The following is a 6000-nucleotide window of genomic DNA, read 5'->3' as shown; positions in this document are numbered from 1 at the left end:
TCAAACAAAACCCTGGACTTATAGGTCCAAATTTCCTGCACATGAAACATCACTTCCAATATTCCATCCTCCTTGCTCCCAACTATAATTTATCACTCATAACACTTCAAATGATCAAAAAACAGTCTCAATAAGATCAATCTCAAGCCATATTACCAAGGTAACAAAACTAACTCAAACCCTAACTCACGGTCTCAATTTATGCACACCACATATAAATCAACATGTTAATCACATTTGCTTATTAATCAACACTTATAACCACAAGTATAACCTTCATGTCATCAAAATCCTATCAATTCTCATAGCTGCCAAAAATTTAGGCACTAACCTTTAGTTACTAATTTTTCTTCTCACTAAATCTTCAATCTCCTTGCTTTTGCTTCTAATCTCTCAAGCTAGGTCAAAAAGCAGGTTTTTGTGTTTGATGATTGAGAAAATATGAATGATTTTGATGGGAAATTGGAGCTTCAAAAAGCATCCATGGAGGAAAGCTCAAGAGGTGGTTCGGCTAACATGAACCAAATGAAGAACATGAGCTGATTTGTTTCTAATTAATCTCTTTTTAATTGGGTTTTAGTGGCTTGTTGCAAGATGATTGGGTGGGGGCATTTTAATGATATCATGTGATGTCATAATTCTCAATTTCTTTCATTTTTCTTTTCTTTTCTTTTCTACTCATTTTCAATTTAATTTTTAGCAATATTTATTCATATTTTATGTCATAATAATTATTTACTTAACTAGACAAGTAGGTCAAAAATCATCTTCAAAGACGAAATAACCAAAATGCCCTCCGTTCGGCTTATTGAGCCAAAATAGTCTGTACCGATCGAAAAATTTTTCTAAGCCTTTTCTTGGCATTCTAATACCATAGAAACCTCAATGACTCTTCTCTGGAGTCCCAAAAATTATTTCTTGAATTTTCCCCTAGGTTTTGGGCTCCTAGCTGTGAAGACCGCAACTTCCCACTGGATTACCCATCGCTAAGGCACCGGCTTATTTAACTTGGTTGTATTTTATTTCTAAAGTATTTCCTAAATTTTTCTTATCATTATTTGAGCTATTTATGACTCCTCACTCTAGTCTAAATATTTTTCCAAATATTCTAGCTGTCCAAACCGACACCGATCACTAGAATAGTAGAATGTACGAACTTGCTAAAGTGAGGGTGTTACACTTGTCACTAACCCTTTAGGTCATAAGGTGATGGTAGATTATCAGCTGAAAGTAATCATATTAAACATAGCGAATGGAGATGAAAAGGAGACTGTATATGAGATGAAAGAAAATGGGTACAGAACTATTTAAGGACAAGATTGTTGAGCTAGATCTAGTAAGACAGATTAAGAAAAAAGTGAAGCATTATAACAGGGAGAAGTGGAGAAACAAAGAGATAGCAGTTCCTCGACTATTTACACTAGGTAAATTTTAAGGACGAAATTTTATTTAGAGGGGGAGAATTGTAACGCCCTCACTTTAGGCAGTATGTACATTCTACTGTTCCGAAGACTAATGTCTGTTCAAACAGCCAAGATATTTGAAACTACATTCAAACTAGAGTGAAGAGTCATAAATTTATTTAATAAAGACTAAGAAAAATTAAGGGAAAATAAAAAAAAATGAAATGCTAATAGATTAAATGAGCCGGGATGTAACACCCTCACTTTAGCTAGTCCGTGCAGTCAACTATTCCGGTGATCAATGTCTGTTCGGACAGCTTGAATGACTGGAATTATATGTAAACTAGAGTGAAGAGTCATAAATAACCCAAATAATAGTAAGGAAAAATTTAGAAAATTTTAAGCTATGAAATACACCTAGATTAAATGAGCCAGTGCCCTGATGATAGGTGACCCTAACGGAAAGTTGCTGTCTTCATAACTAGTAGCCCTAAACCCAAGGGAAATTTCGTGAAATAATTTTTGGGACTCCAGAGAAGAGTTATTGAGGTTTTGATGGCATTAGAATGCTAAGAAAATGCTTAGAAAAATTTTTAGATAGGTACAGATGATTTTAGCTCAATAAGCCAAACGGAGGGCATTTTGGTCATTTCGTCTTCAGAGATGATTTTTGGCCAACTTGTCTAGTTAAGTAAATAATTATTATGACATAAATTATGAATAAATATTGCTAAAAATTTAATTCAAAATGAGTAGAAAAGAAAAGAAAAGAAAAATGAAGAAAATTGGAATTTTGACATCACATGATGTCATTTAAAAGGCTCCACCCAATCACCATTTGACAAGCAAATTAAAAGAGATAAAAATGACATAAAAATGAGATAAAAATGAAACAATTCCAGTAGCCATCTCCTTCATTCATCCAAACCAAGAGAAGAGAGAAAGAAAGAGAGAGAGAGACCTCCATTAAAGCTTTGAGTGAGCTTGATTTCCACCCACCAAACCACCTCAAAACCCTAGCTTCCCTTCACAAAAACTTCTCCTCATACCTAGAGCAAGACTTGGATAGTAAAAAGGAAGAGAAAAAGTGGAGTTTTCAAGCCTTGGGAATTGGCTAAGTCAAGGTTAGTGCTACTTCTTTCATAAATCTATTAGTTTACCTTGTGTAGATTATGAATTGAGTGTTAGTTTTGGAAGAAAGAAAACAAATTATGTAGGTATGAAAAAGCCTCAATTTTGGTAGCCTAGAGTACTTTAGATTTTCAATGATTCACATGAATTATAGTTATGAATTGATGCAATTGAACATGAAATTGATTATTAGAACATTTGATAGCATGATGTTTGAGTAAATTGGAAGTTTGGAGTTAAGGTTTGGAGCAAACTTAGGGTTTTGCTCATGTGCTAGTGAATTGAAGTCTTAATGGTCAATTAGTGATCATTTGATTGTGTTTAATGAGGAATTGAAGTGAATTGTGACTTTGGATTTGAGATTGGGTATGCTGCCTTAGGTGACTTACAGGGCTGGATGTGAGTCCAGCAAGTTTGGGTAGCTGTAACTTGAGAGGTGTAGATTCAATTGGTGCAAGGTCAATTGAACATGAAACTAGACACATAATCGCACAACTTTGGTGAAGAAACCATGCCCAGAAAACCACAATAAAATGGCCTAAAAATTGACCTAATTTAGGTAACATACATACTGCCCTGGAAAATTGACCCTAAGTGTAGAAATATTCAAATGACCTAAATTTTATATCAATAGAAAGCTTAGACAATTTAGAACAACATTCATGAAGAACACAAACTCAAATTCTGAACTTAATCAATTCAAATTGTTAGTCTAAGTTAAGACACCAAATCTGGCCGAACCAAATTTGCCCAGAAAATCTGAGTAAAGACCAATCCGGCCAGTTATGGTAAATTGAGCATAACTTGAGCTACAGTACTCGAAATAGAGTAATTCAAAAAGGAAATTAAAGAAGACACATAAATGAACAACTTTGATGAAGAGAATTTTATCAAATTTCCACTGTAACAATAACTAATGGAATAATAAACTTAAGGTATGAAATTTGAAAATTTTGAATAACATAAAATAAGCTTTGAAATGGTATTAGAAATCAATGCCAACAAAAATAAAATACAAAATGTGGTATCTTAGTGAACTTAGGCTTAACAAATCTATTATGAATTAAAAAGTCAACTTTTTTATAGGAATGGTCACATGAATAGTAACCACTAAATTATGTGAAGTAGAAAATCAAACTATAAGAATCATTGTAGTTATTAATATATGATGTGATAGGTAAATTGTGAATAGTGAATTTGAGTGACACTAGGATTTAAGGAAATTTTAGCTAAATTTGAAATCCATGAAATATTCATGGATTACTTGAAATATGAATGATAATTCACCTAAATCATGAGGAATAGATAGTAAGGGCTTATATGCCTATTACAAATAGAATTCATGATACATTAGTAATACAATTGGAAATATGAAATTGTAATTAGCATAAGTGAATTGTCAAATATATAAATGAGATGAAGTCAACATAAGGAATTATGTTTCATTGTAATTAGAACAATAATAATATCCTAACCAATAAGTGGTACACTAGAGGAATTAAGGTGAATTATGAATACTTATTCTCATCATGAGGAAAAAGATAAATTAAAATTAATACATAAAAAAGTTTGTATCTCAACTACATTGCTAGGAAAAAATTAATTTTCAGTTCTGGACCTCATAATATATTTATAATATAACTGGGAATATAAAATATGAATTATATATATATGGACTGTTAAATATGAAAATGAAGCGAAATTATCACTAGGGCTTATGCTTCTTTTGTAACAAGAAATTAATACCTCACATAATTAATGGCATATGAGAAACAAAAAGAATGTTTTGAGTACAATGGTATATGAGAACCACTGTTGTGAATTGTGATCAACACAAATGGTATAATAAATGAACGTATAGATTATGATAAATACATAGTTTATGTAAAATTGTGTTCTAAAAATTTATATTTCTGTTACGAATAGAATTGAAATGTTATAAATTATAATTGGAATTTATAGTGAAATAATGAAATAATAAAACAAAACATAGTAACATTTAATGGTACTATGTGCCCATGTATTGCCTAGACATGTGTGTCAGATTGGATAGATTAGTATGCCAATAGGGTATTGTTTTAATAGTACTGCGTAAGGCTTTATGCCTGTATTTATAGCTTTATGCCCGCACTCATGGCTTTATGCCCGTACTCATGGCTTTTATACCCGATTATGTGTTATCATAGCTTTTTAGCCATATTGACTGCATACGTGGTTGATGTTCCGCGTCTCATGATATGATGGCCCAAGGCACCGCAGTGTCCAGTGCCAACGACCCATTATCTAGTTTAGTCAGCCTGTCATAGGTTACCTAGGCATGTAAATTATTGAAATTATTTAAGAATATTAGCAATTAAAAACATTAGAAAGTATTGAATGAAATGTGAAAAAAAGATTAACAATAGAAACATAACAAAAATACAATTTGTAAAATCGTAGAGAGACCTCAAATACAATACTCTTAGAATAAAATGCATATTGCATATTATTACTGTAAGGCTATAAACTCAGTACTTCCAAAGAGCAATGAATTAGCATATAAGATGGTTAATACTAGAAATATCATTTTAAATCAAATTAATACTTGAATATTTAGAATGTTTGATTCTTTCTTTATTTGTATATATTATTTTCTTGTTATATTATTGCACCACTAAATAGCAATGCTTAACGCGATGGATTTGTTTCCTCACGCAGGTACTTTGACTGAGATTTTTGGAGTCCAGATCTGCAAAAGCGTCCGAAGTGCTCAAGGTTATCATCTCCTTGGCAATGCATGTAGATAGGGCCCACAAAAGTTATTTTATGTATTTATAATTAGATAGTAATTGTAATGTAAACTATGGTATTGTAATTAATTTGTACATCATGCAAATTGTGAATTTGTGAAATTAGCTTGTAAATCATGTAAATTATGGAGTTTGAGAATTTTAATACATAAATTGAGTATGAATGGATATGCATGCAAATGAGTTACAAGAATTGAATGTGTGATGAGATGATTATGAAAATAACTAATAAGATTTTATTGTGAAAATATTGTTGAAATTTCAAGTAGGTGAATAGTAAAATACGCCAAATGGTAATAGAAACAGGGAAAATTCTACTGGTTTCTCCATAGAAAAATAATTGATATTAAAATATAACGAAGACAAAATTTTTAAAGGAATAAAGTAAGATAAAATATGGTGCTATGGCACCTAGTGTGACATGCCTTGCTCGGCTACACTGTAGTTGGGTGAGGGGTGTCACACCGGATTTCAGCAATGGGTGACCTTACTGGGAAATGATAATGAGTTTGGTATAACTCTGAATTCAAGCCAAACCCTATGAGACCCTTAATGAAGACTTAATTAAGGGAATTTCTATGAAGTAATAAGGCAAAGAAATGAAAGAAAATAAGCACAAAGCAAAGAAAGATAAGGCATTATTGGGTATTATAAAAAAAAAATAGACATAAACCCAG

Source organism: Hevea brasiliensis, chromosome 16, assembly GCF_030052815.1.
Source record: "Hevea brasiliensis isolate MT/VB/25A 57/8 chromosome 16, ASM3005281v1, whole genome shotgun sequence".
NCBI lineage: Eukaryota > Viridiplantae > Streptophyta > Magnoliopsida > Malpighiales > Euphorbiaceae > Hevea > Hevea brasiliensis.
Note: the sequence above shows the minus strand (reverse complement) of the source record.